This window comes from Gossypium hirsutum, chromosome D02 (assembly GCF_007990345.1).
Source record: "Gossypium hirsutum isolate 1008001.06 chromosome D02, Gossypium_hirsutum_v2.1, whole genome shotgun sequence".
NCBI lineage: Eukaryota > Viridiplantae > Streptophyta > Magnoliopsida > Malvales > Malvaceae > Gossypium > Gossypium hirsutum.
In genome coordinates, this window is record NC_053438.1 from 40026272 (window position 1) to 40039950 (window position 13679).

Sequence of the window (13679 nt, forward strand, 5' to 3'; positions counted from 1 at the left end):
ACATTAGCATTTCACCTTAATAGCTAGCTTACCAAGCCTTAATTTAACATATAATTCACCCATATCATATTCAGCTATATATACATTTAACATATTTCCATTTCAGCATATATAACTAACATATATTCCGAAATTTTAATATCTAATTGCTTATAACTTTCTTCGGATGTCGTCGACTAATTGATCGGCTACTCAACTACTTTCGATTTTCCCCGATCTAAATCCAATTTCTTGGTTTCTTGATCTTAACATATTCAAATAAATCTCGTTTTAACATATTTTCATTCAATTTAGTCTAATAACGCATAAATGGGTAAATTACATTTTTACCCCTAATATTTCGCACTTTCACAATTTAGTCCTTATTCCACAAAACACCAAATACACAAAATTTGGTCACACTCCTTAAGGGCCGAATCTTCCTAGTACCCATATAAGTCCATACATTTCATTTATTCCACCTTTGAGTCCTTCAAAAATTTATTTTTGTAATTTAGCCCTAACTACTCAAAATCACCAAAAACTTCAACACAAAACATATTAATCTTTAACATATCTTTCATTTTTCATCAACAACTATCAAAAAGCTCAAGCACTCATCAATGGCAAAACACAAAATCATCATCAATTCACAAAATTGAACCATGGGGTTTAAAGAACACAAAGCAATGATATCAAAAATGTGAAAATTATCAAAAACCAAACAAAAGACTAACCTTCCTTAGGTTTCAAATGACCGAATGCTATCCTCCTCTCTTCCTCTCTACAACCGGCCAAGATGAACAAGGTGATAACCTCTCTCCTTCTTCTTTTTTTTTTCTTTTAGTATCCTTAATATTTCTTTTATCGTTTCTTTTCTTTTACTTAAACTAATGTCCACTTCATGGAACTTTACCACATAGTCTAATATAAGCTCCATCATGGCCGGCCACTATGTATAAAAAAAGGGGTATTTGACATGCAAAGTCAATATTTTCACTCCTTGCTTAAATTGGTCCTTATAAATTACCCTATCACATTTTTTTACAACTTTCTCACATAAGTCCTATGGACTAAATTCACATGCAATTGACTAAATCGAAGCTTGAAATTTTCCACACATTCATAATCACATATTTTAGACAATAATATCACATTCAAACATTTTGGTGACTCGGTTTAGCAGTCCCGAAACCACTTCCCGACTAGGGTCAGTTTTGGGCTGTCACAGGCAACCTTGTGAAATTTTGGACTGATAATTGGATAGCGAGTATGGGTCCGCTTCTTAATTTCTATCGTTATCCAGCTCTTATTAACACTTCTATAATTTTAAATGAGATTGTATATATGGATGGAAATTGGAATTAGGGTTATCTGTGATGTTTTCTGGATAGTAATATTCTCTCTTATATTGCAAGAACCTCGACGCCGAATTGCCTATTTGGACAGGATGCACTTGTCTCTAGATGGTCTCCAAATGGTGATTTTATAGTCAAATCTACTTATAGTATGCTTTTGAAGGATTCTTTTAATTCTCCGTAAGATAAATAGAAGCTTGTTTGGTTTTTGGATGGTCCTCAGCAGATTCGTCAATTTCTCTAGTTAGTCTTGAAGGAACGCTTAATGACTAACGCAGAACAATGTATAAGAGGAGTTTCGACAGATCGTTCCTGTGTAATTTGTTAGAGCGCAGAAGAATCTTGTATTCATGTTTTAAGAGATTGTTGTCAAGCACGAGAAGTTTAGAGACATATTATCCATTCCAATCTCTTAACTCAATTTTTCTCTTATTCTTTGTAGGATTGGGTTTTGGCGAATTTGAGAAACGTATTCGGATTAGTATTTCAAGATGTGATTTGGTAATTTTTCTTTGGTATTGTTTGTTGGAGGTTTTGGAAATAAAGAAATCTTAAGGTTTTCCAGGGTGTTTCTTTCAACTTTGTTAATGTTATCTAATCCGCTTAGTGTTGGGCGAGATATACTAAGCCGAAGCCTGAAAGGTTTAGAGGAACTTCTAGTAATCGAAGTAGGGGTTGTAGGTGGATTCCACCATCTACTGGTTCTTTTAAATTGAATGTTGATGGAGCTCACAATCCATCTTTGGGACTCACTTCTTCAACAACCGTCATAAGGGATGAGTATGGTAGGTGGTTATGAGGGATTAAGAGAAATATTAAAAAATGTAGTGTTGAATAAGCTGAGCTTTGGGCTATTTACGATGGCCTTCAACTAGCATGAGATGTTATGTGGAAAGAGGTGATAATTAAGATTAATTGCACTATAGTTGTTGAAGGTATCCTTGGTGGTCTCAAGGGATAAGTGAATAGAGACTAGATATTAAGAATCTAAGAACTATGTAAATGTGATTGGCGTATGGTTATCAAATTGATTCTAAGAGAAGCAAATTCTGGTCCCCACATTTTGGCAAGATTAATGATAGAGTTTCCGGTTGGTCCTTGAGTATTCAATGTAACTCCTTCTAAAGTTGCCAATCAGATTCGATCAAATAATCAATTCTTACTGTTTAATTCTAATGAGGCTTCTGTTAGTTTGTAATTGATTCCATCCTATTTTTACTACAAAAAAAAATCTCATCATTTTTCAACTAAGGGAAAAAATGCAGAGTGGTTTAGGGTGGAAATAGTTTGACTGATTTGCTCTAGTATGCTTGGTATGTACCGTGCTTATGCTTCATTAATTTGATCACAATTTGGGAACATCTTTTTCAGCAAATAAGCCTAGATGATTTTCCATTCTATTAAGGGTCCAATCTCTTCAAAATTTTAATGAAATTTGGGGATTTTAAGGATTTTATTTGTGGTTTACATTTCTTCAATTTATTTGGGTTTTTTTTGAAAGGTTTTAACTCGTTAATATGTAGGTTTTTGAATCCGATTACTAAGGAAGACATGGGTTTCCCATCAAAGTATTCTTTGTTTGGGTTTAATGTTTAAAAACAAAAACTGGATGAAGGAGCCATATGAAGAGATTTAAGAGCTTCAGACCAATAGATTTATGGGTTTCAAAAAATATAGCCATGGTTTTCAATAATAAAGAAATTGAAGAGTTTCATGTAAAAAAGAAGGAAGATTCAAACAAAAATCGCTTTGGATTTCTTGCCATCGGTGAAGATAACCATTGTCGAAAACTATTATTATTATTGTTATTATTATTATTAGTGTAGTAGTAGTTTCTTTAAATTTTCAAAGTAGTAATTCTCAAAGGAAGATTTTTTTTGTGTGCAAATTAGAAGAATATCAAACAAAAAGAATATCTTCGATGAGCTCAGATAATTTTTGAATCTTCAAGATATAATTTCAAATTTTACTAAATCCAATTCATAAATCTTGAGAAATGGTTCTGATTTAAATCTAAACTAATCTCCAAAATATATTTCTATGTATAATTTGGATATAAAAATTGAGTGACTCTTGTTCAAAATATCAACTAGACTCAAAACCCCAAAAATTTTGAAAATTTTCTAAACAAGCATTACTAGATACTTGTTGACACTGATACTTGACACTACTCAAAAATTAGACCATTTTACAAAAAAAAGGCCCATTTCCTACTTTATTTACGAAAATGATTCACTCTAAACTTTATTTACCGAAATTGGACAAAATTACAAAAATGCTTCTACGTAGGCACGTTTTAAGGGGAAATTTCGGAAAAGCACGTCCTTGAGGGAGCGTTTTTTTCCATCTTAGCAAAAAGCTCGCTAACATAGTTGTGCTTTGTTGACATGGAAAAATGCTCCCTCAAGGACGCACTTTAGCTTGTGTTTTTTTCTAGGGTTAGGACTATTTACATGTTTAGTGCTAGGGTTTTAAGGGATTAGGATTAGGGTTTTGCTAAAATAAATTAGGAATTTATTTATAGGGTTATGGGTTAGGGATTTTAAAAAATAATTTAGGTTTTAGGGTTTTTTAAAATAAAATAAATTAAGGTTTAAGATTTTTTTAAAAATAAATTAAATTAGGGTTTAGGGTTTTTAAAAATAATTTTGTATTTAGGGTTTAGGGTTTTTGTAATAGTTTTTGGGATGAGTCTTAAAAAATTATATTGACAAGATGGATTTTGTTTTTTTTGTTTAGTAGTTTCTGAAAAAATAATTTTGAGAAGATGGTTTTGAAAAAATAGTGTCAAAAACGCTTTAACATCTACTGCTTCTTGAGAGGAATACACGTAGACACTATTTTTCTACAGTATTTTTTCAAAACCATCTTCTCAAAAAATAGTGTTAAAAATAATTATTTTTTCATCTATTAAGTATCAAATTTGTGCTTTGGTTGATCCCGTGACATATGACTCATTTGGTATCAAAGGCGGTTGTAGCTGGGAGGCGATGGTGCAGACTCATCTTACTAGTGGATCATCTATCTTGAGTTATATGTACAATTTTGATCACCAAATGAAGCACTTGCAACTTCAACATCTACTGCTTTTTTAGAGGAATACACGACCCCTACTTGACACTCCTTTAGTGGGAGGCAGAACACGGAAGAGCCCGTGTTTGGTGGTAGTATGGAATACACAACCCTTGCATGACACTCGGTTAGTGGATGGGACATACACCTAGGTGGTCAATGTTCGATGTTGGAAATACATACTGGGGAATGACATCAGCTTCTAGTGGTTGGCAATCTACATCTGATTGGGGACGTCACGAAACGTCCACAAGAAGGGATGATGTACACCCTACGGCGTCCACCGGCGAGGGGACCTTGTACGTTGCAGATGATGATGGGTTGGATGATGAGTCCGATGTGGATCCACCTTGAGAGCCCGACCCGGATGGTGGAGAAGTTGCATTATTTTTTGAATCAGAGCCTGTTCCGATTGAACCTAAAGACGGTGAAAGGGGTTCAAATGAAGAAAAAGATCTACAATTCACGACATACTTGCCTCCAGCCCACATGCATAATGTCGATCTATCGACAGATGATGCGTTGGTGTTTCTAGATCTACCACACAAAAGGAATGACCATACAAGTTTGTTATTTGATTCGGATGAATTGGAAGTTGGTAAGGAGCTCTCCAGTAAGGATAGTTTTCTTGGTGCATTGAAATAATATAGCATCATGAACGGGGTTAACTACCACGTGGTTAAATCCAAATATGAGAAGTTGGAGGCCAACGGTGCAGTGCGGGATAGTACATGTTCATGAAAAATAATAGGTTCGATTAGAAAAAGAATAGGGTTGTGGGAGATAAAGAAGTACAAAGGTTTACATACATGTGTTGCTGGTATAGTTTTACTAGGTGTTTAGGGTTTTTGTATATTACTATTATTATTTAAAATTGCATTATTTAACGTACTTCATTGACAGGTGTTTCACAAGATCGTCCCAAGATGGATTCAGATATGATAACTGGCTTAATACTATCGATAGTGAAGGCGGATCCCATAGGGTGTAAGTGGATCTAAAAGAAGAAAAGAAACGCAGATAGAAAAGTAGAAACTTATAGGACCTGACTTATAACAAAAGGTTATTTATATAAAAAAAGGTATCAATTACCAAGAAACCTTCTCTCTGGTTGTCATTCTCAAATTAATCCTCATATTTTTATCCATTGCGATGACTCTTGATTATGAGATTTGACAAATGGGTGTCAAGACAACATTCTTGAGCAACTATCTTGAAAAGAGCATCTATATGATGTAACCTACTAGATATATAGCTAAACGAAATGAGCATAAAGATTTCAAAGTGCTTAGATCCATATATGGACTTAAGCAAGTATCCCACTCATGGAATCAAAGACTTGATCAAACGATGAAGACTTTTGGATTTGAGAAAAACTTATATGAACCTTGTGTTTATAAATGTATTAGGGATGGAAATGTGGTCTATCTTGTTCTATATGTCGATGACATTCTACTCATTGGAAATGATATAGGGACATTGTTATCATTTAAACTGTAGTTAACCTAATAGTTTAGCATGAAGGACTTGAGAAAAGCTAATTTTTTTCTACGAATTCAAATCCTAAGGAATCGAAATAACAAAGATATAACACTATTGCAAGCTCCATACATAGACAAGATATTGAAAATAAACCTTCTGTATTGGGATTTCATCTTTCTTTGAAGGACTATCCTAAGATAGCAGAAGAAAGTGAAAACATGAGAAAGTTTCATTATGCTTCGGCAGTAGGAAGGATCATGTAACAGCCCGATTTTGGGCCTAGTCGGAACAGTGGTTTCGGGGCCCATAATTTGACGAGGAAAAATTTAATATTCTTATATTTTTATGATCTACATATGTACAAAAGATTTCATGAAAATTTCGTTCAAAAATTTTGACGTTTGGGCACTCAATTTAGTCAAAAGGACTAAATTGTAAAAAAGTGTGAAACTTGAGTTCTAGAAGCTAGAGGTATCTAATTACTATGAAATTTTAAATTGGAGATCCTTAAAAGGTAATTAGACCATTGGTTAATTTTTTGGACAAAAATGGACATGAAATAGGTGAAATAGAATAATTTTAAGTTAAGGGCATTTAGTAATTTAGTGATTAAATGAATTAAAAGCCAAATTAAAAGCCGATTTTTGCTCATCTTCAACCCCTTGGCCGAATTTCACATGAGGAAGACATAGCTGGGGTTTTTCAAGCTTCTAAGCTCTATTGTAAGTCCTTTTTAGCCCCGTTTTTAATGTTCTTTACATTTTTTAGATCCTCGTAGCTCGATATAGCTATTTCTACCATTATTTTGAGCTAGGGTTTGTATTTTAAAATTTACCCATGGATGAATTGCATGTGTTTTGATGTTTTATGGTAGAATATGAAAGTTTAAAGTGTAATAAATAACTTTTACTAAGTGATTTTTAGTAAAATTGCATAAAAGGACTTATTTGTAAAAGTTGTAAAATATGTGTAGAAAAAGAAAAAATGTGATTTAGTGAAAATTTTGGGCTGCTATAAGAGGAAATATGAATCGGCTAGGCTTGAGTAATGAGAAAAATGAGTAATTTTCATTTTACGAGCCTAGGGGCAAAATTGTAAATATGTGAAAAGCTAGGGGCAAAAATGTAATTTTTTCCATAAGGTGTTTTTGGGGCTAAATTGAAAATGTGTGTATTAAATTAGTTAAATGTGTTATTATAGATCAAGAAATACGAGGTATTGACCTTGACCGGGGGAAAGGCAAGGTTGTGGACTAAGATGCAAACATTTGATATTTTGGACCGAGGTAAGTTTGTATGTAAATAATGCATCGTTTTTACTTACGCTTTCATATTTTGATATATTTTGTGAAATGTGGCTGAATATTTGATGTATTTGATAAAATATCGACAAGTGGGAAATTTCCCGGTTGAACCTTAAGAATAGGATAGGATACAAGTGAAATGTCACTAGGAACTTATGTGAAAACTATGTGAAATTGTGACTAAGTGAATCCGGGTGCTGGTCTTATAAGTTCTACCAGTGACTGGGTAATTTGGCATGTGTTGCGGATACCTGACAGCTTGTGTGAGCAGCACTGAGTAGTTACGAATGAACGACAGCTTGTTTGAGCAGACTCGTGAATGTGAATAGCTCGAGAACAAGCCTATGTGTAATAAGTGATGTGAAGTAGTTTTGGATACAAGTGTGGCACTATGTGCAATATTCTGATGTATCCGTTAATATTCTGATGTGCTCAACAGGAAATGACTAAGTGTAAATGATTGTGATTATGTGATGAATGAGTGTAGGTACATGTGTATATATATTCATGAGCAATGTGCTTGATATGTGATCGAATTTTGGTAAGGTTGATATGGAGTAAGTATGACTATGAAGACTTATAAATATTTGATAATGACTAGCTATTGGAATGGCTAGCTATTGACATGCTTGGTGTTATGTGTGTGTAAATGAAAGTTAATACAAAGAAAACATGAAAGAGTAAAATTAGTAATAAAACAGTTTTGAACAGTAACCATTGTATAAATTTGAAAAATCACCAAAAATTGTGAAAATCGAATTATAGGTTGAATAATATATGAAATTAAAGCTTATTGAGTTTAGTTTTACATAGAAGAAACGGTGTAAGCAAGAGAATATCATATTATGAGATATTTGAATTTTTATGAGAGACGATCAGAGTGATTTTGGAATCCCCTATTCAGACTTTGGAAACTCATTAAAAATTGTATAAAAATAATTATGAGTTATAATTTATATGTTTAAAATTCTTAATGAGTTTATTTTCAATAGAAAGAAACATAAACATCATCCCTATTCAAAGTTTTCAAAGTTTTCGGTTTCATCCTAAACCACTTTCAAAGTTGGTATTGGGTCTCGTAAGCCTATATTAGAGACTTTATGATGAAATATGAAAAGTTTTAATTTGGATGAAATTTCGTGACTCAATTTTGTATGATTGGTTATGTTTAAGTCCGGTAATGCCTCGTACCCTGTCCCGGTGTCTGACACGGGTAAGGGGTACTACATTTAGTGGTATCAGACCCATGGTTTAATTGGTTTTCAAACTAACGTAGCATGTGTGAGAGTCTAGCTATACATGCCGTAAATATACTGTGATAGTGTGATGACTCCTGATAATTTAAATTGTGTTTTCATATAGTAAATGGATCCCGACCGAGCTGTAGCTGATGACGTAGAGAGTAACACGCCGGCTCTCGCGTAAGGGACTGCACCAGTTAAAAGTAGACCAGAAACACATAGTCAGGGAGATGGGGCCTGGAAGCCTTCCTCCATATGATGAATAATTGGTACACAGAATTTATTCGGGCGAATCCGAACACCCAACCTCCTCTACCCCCTCCTATTCCCCAACCGATTCCCGTAGTTCCTGAAGGTACAAAAATGGTAAGATTGACTAAGCCTCCGGTTGATAAGATCCGAAAGCAAGGCGTTGAAGAGTTCAAGGCTAATATAGATGATGATCCTGAGAATGCAGAGTTTTGGCTTGAGAATTCTATTCGGGTATTTGATGAACTTTCTTGTACTCCCAAATAATGTTTAAAGTGTGCAATATCTTTATTGAAGGACTCGACATATCATTGGTGGAAGACACTGGTATCTGTGGTTCCGAAAGAAAGGGTTACATGGGGTTTTTTTCCAGGAGGAATTTAGAAAGAAGTACATAAGCCAACGGTTCATTGATCAAAGATGCAAAGAGGTTCTTGAGTTAAAGCAGGGCTGAATGTCTGTGGCAGAATATGAAAGAGAGTTTGTTAGACTCAGTAAATATGCCCAAGAATGAGTGTCTACTGAGGCTATTATGTGTAAGATATTTGAAGATGGGTTGAGCGAGGATATCTGACTGCTAGTTGGAATCTTAAAGTTGAAAGAATTTGTGGTACTGGTTGATCGAACTTGCAAAGCCGAAGAGCTGAACAGAGAAAAGAAAAAAGTTGAGATTGAGGCCCGTATGCAAGAAAAAGGCCAATGAGTAAGTCATTCCAACCTCAGTCAAAAAAGTCTAAATAGATGAATCCTCGATTGACTATTTCAGCTGGGTGTTCGCACCTAGACCGTGGGAGATCATATTTGGGTTCTGAAACCCAAGCTACTTCACTGGCAAGTGTGGGTAATGTTAAATTCAATAGACCTGAATGTCAACATTGTGGTAAACGGCACCCCGACGAGTTTTATATGGTTAATCGTGCTTGTTTTAAGTGTGGTTCTCAAAAGCATTATATTAAAGATTGACCTGAGAGGGCTGAGGAAGAAAAATTTCAGAGTGTTAGACTGGGTAATACTGCCAGCAGAGGTAGACCACTGAGAAATGTCGGAAGTGGAGCTAGTAGTAAAACTGTAGTGAAAGAATCAGTAGTGAGGCCATAAGCTAGAGCAACCGCCAGAGCTTATGCCATACGTGCTCGTGAGGATGCGTCATTGTAAACTGAAAAATATATAGGATTTTTCCTATATAATTTATCACATTTTTACTTAAATTTGTTGTTAAAACCAAGTAATTGTTTAATAAATAAATGAAATATGAAAAAAATGTGAAATTAGGACATACAAATTATTAAAATGTGATTTTTTTTACTTTATTATATAGTTTTCATTCATAAAATGACTTATTTTATATTAATTTGAGCATATTATATTTTATAGCTATAAAGGGGGCCACGCATGATTAAATTAAATAATAAAATATAAAGTTATATTTAATAATTCATTTTTAATAATTAATTAATAAATTGGGTTTTAATTAATTAAGTAAATTGATTAATTAAAGTGGTTAAATTATATTATTTGGTCATCTAAACTATCTACTATTTTTGGACAGGTCTGAGAGTTTTCTTCTAATTGCAAAACTGTCCAAATTGGGGACCAAGTCAACCTAATTTTTAGTTGCACATGGATGTCATAAACTATTTTTTGGTTTAATTATACAAAGTCCTTGAAGAGTTAAAGAAATCGATGATTTTCCCAAAGATTTGTTGATGACCGAGTCTTAGTCCTGAGTTGTTGTGGCACTCAAATTGACCAAAAATCAAGGAAAAATCAGCCACCTTTCCTCAATTCATGGTCGACCACTCTTGGAGGAAGTTTCAAAGGATAGACACTCCTATTTTTAGCAAACTAGCTCCCTTGCCTCACCTATAAATAAGAGCTCATTTCTGACTTTTTCAATCATCCCTCATCCCATCATCTCTCACTCATTCATCATTCTCTCAAATCTTTTAACTATCTTTCCCCTTCATCATCCTTGATTAAGGATTTTAGCAATTAAGCCTCTTAAAGAACCTCTGGTCGGCCACCTTGGAGAGCCATTAGCAAAGGAGCAACGCAAAGAAGCAAAGGAGCCTCGTCAGTCAGAGTCTTGGGTGACAGCCACTCTGAATTGGTTTTAGTCTTTTTTTTCTTTAAATTTAATTTCAAGATGTTTTATATGTGTTTTTTGTTCTTTTTTACAACAATGATAGTTTAAATTTATTTAAGCTAGGATGACTATTTTGATTAAAAAATATTTATTTGATTCATGCTTATCATGTTTGTGCCTCAATCGATCATGTTTTTAATTAAAATCAAGTCTATATTTTGTTCATACATGATTTAAATGCACCTGAATTAGCTGAGCGGTCCTAACCAGACAACGACTAATGGACGCATAATTGAAATATGCATGCTCAATTTAGATCCTAACCCGATTGAATTGTAGGTTACATAACAACTCTAACCAAGCTCTGTTATCTGCATAGTTTTTAGATTTGTGTGATTAAACTGTTTCAAACCTAACATGTCCCTGTTACCTCACACAAATGCTAAGAAACCTTTAGGAAATAAGGATCAGTAAAATGCGTATTTGCTAAGTAAAGGATTCCGAAAGGACCTAATGTGGTTTCCAAACTCATGAAAGATCGAGTTGCCATGGAATGTTTTTCTGAATGTAATTAAGCATGTTGATAATAAATTGAGTTTAATTAAAGTAATTGTCCTAGTTTATTTATGTTATAATTGTTGCAAATTGTGTTTAATTTCACTAAAATCTATTTCATTCATATAGTTTGCATACTTAAGATAATTTCATTAGGGATCATTGCATTTAGGTTAATATATTTTAATCACCACTTCTCAACTATATTGTGTTTTTTATTTACCAAATTGTTAATATAATTTTACAAATTAAGAGACTTAGCACAAATACAATCCCTGTGAAGACGATAACTCGATACTTACTTATTACTTGATAATGACTGTGTACACTTGCACAAACCCTAGCGTTAAAAGTTTTTGGCACCGTTGCCGGGGATTGTTAGCTGTTGCCATAGTCATTTTTTGTGAAATTATTTATTTCCAATTTGATTTATTTCTAACATTACTAACTTATTCTTTTTAATTTTTTGTGATTTTCTTTCCAGGTGTTTATGGGCATAGATCAAATTATCAATTTACTCCCTGTAGACCCTGAAATTGAGCGAACTTTCAGACAAAGAAGACGTGAACGAACAGCTCAAAGACAAGTCGAGATGGACCTTGGGAATCATAATCAAGACCAAGGTAATGAAACCGATCATGAACGAAATCTTATCCTCATTGCCGATGGTAAGGATCGATGCATCAAACAATATGCTGTGCCACTTTTCAATGAGTTAAACCCAGGAATTAGAAGGCCAGATATTGAGGCAACCCAATTTGAATTGAAACTAGTGATGTTTTAAATGCTACAAACGGTGGGCCAATTTAGTGGTATGCCCACGGAAGATCCACATCTCCGTCTTCGATTATTTATGGAGGTGAGTGATTCATTCAAGATAGTCGGTGTGACTAAAGATGCACTGAGGTTGAAGTTGTTTCCGTACTCATTGCGAGATCGAGCACGAGCATGGCTCAATTCATTGCCACCAAGTTCCATATCTACATGGAAAGAATTAGCAGAGAGATTTTTGGTTAAATATTTCTCACCTAGCAAAAATGCTAAGTTGAGGAACGAGGTCACAACTTTCCAATAATTGGATGATGAGTCTTTGTATGAGGCTTGGGAGTAATTCAAGGAGTTACTTCATAAGTGTCCCCATCATGGAATTCCTCACTGTATCCAGTTGGAGACATCCTATAATTGTCTCAATGCACATACAAGATTGATGGTAGATACTTTCGTGAATGGTACACTTTTGTCTAAGTCTTATAATGAGGCTTATGAGATCATCGAGAGGATCGCGAGTAATAATTATCAATGGCCAACAAATCGAATAGCTTCAGGAAGATGCGTAGCCGGAGTTCATGAAGTTGACTCCCTCATTTCGTTAACAGCTCAAGTATCGTTTATTTCCTCTATGTTAAAATAGTTAACCACTAATAGTACTAATAATTTTACAGCTCAGCCACCAAGTCTATTTGAAACAGTTTCCTGTGTGTACTATGGGGAAGGTCATTCTTTTGAGAATTGTCCATCAAATCTCGAGTCAGTGTACTATGTGGGGAGCAAATATCAAAATAGGAGTGGAGAAAGACCCCAGTCCAACTTCTACAATCCTTCATGGCATAATCATCCTAAATTTTCTTGGAGCAACTAAGGAAGTGGACCGAACAACAACTTATTGCAGCAAAGACCCAACCAATCTTAAGGGTTTAATTAGCAAGCTCCAAAACCACCTCAAGCTGAGGCATCAAATAGTTTGGAGAACTTGTTGAAAGCGTACATGGGAAAGAATGACTATTTGATCCAAAGCCAAGCAACAACATTGAAAAATTTGGAAAACCAAATGGGTCAGTTGGCTACAGAGCTTTGTAATAGACCGCAAGGAACCTTGCTGAGTAATACTGAGAATCTAAGGAATTTGGGTAAAGAACATATTAAGGTAGTGACATTGCGAAGTGGTAAGACTCTGGAACCCAGATTGATTTATGTTGAAGATGAGCATGTTGAAAAGGACGAAAGTCAACCAGATGTTGAAGTTCCTACACCAAAGGAATCAGAATATGTAAAGTCTGACAAGGTAAACCCTGACTTAGTGAATTCAGATATTTTACCATCTTTTTTGGATGTAGATTTACCTACTTAAAAAAGTTGTATAGTTCAACTGAAAGTTCCATCACCTCTATATCCGTAAAGTTGCAGCAACACAAGTAGAAACATGACGTGTAATTTAAGAAGTTTTTGGATGTTCTTAAGTAGTTACACATTAATATTTCGTTGGTGGAGGCTTTAGAACAAATTCCTAATTATGTGAAGTTTATGAAGGATATACTGTCCAAGAAGAAACGACTGAGTGAGTATGAGATTGTTGC

At 34.4% G+C, this 13679-nt stretch overlaps 1 non-coding gene across 1 annotated transcript; it reads right to left on the bottom strand.

Moving 5' to 3' along the window:
* Positions 1-12367: 12367 nt before the first annotated feature.
* Positions 12368-12474, bottom strand: LOC121215020 (small nucleolar RNA R71). The gene has a single exon (XR_005910755.1). It is a non-coding gene; the product is annotated as a small nucleolar RNA R71 (small nucleolar RNA).
* Positions 12475-13679: the final 1205 nt, after the last annotated feature.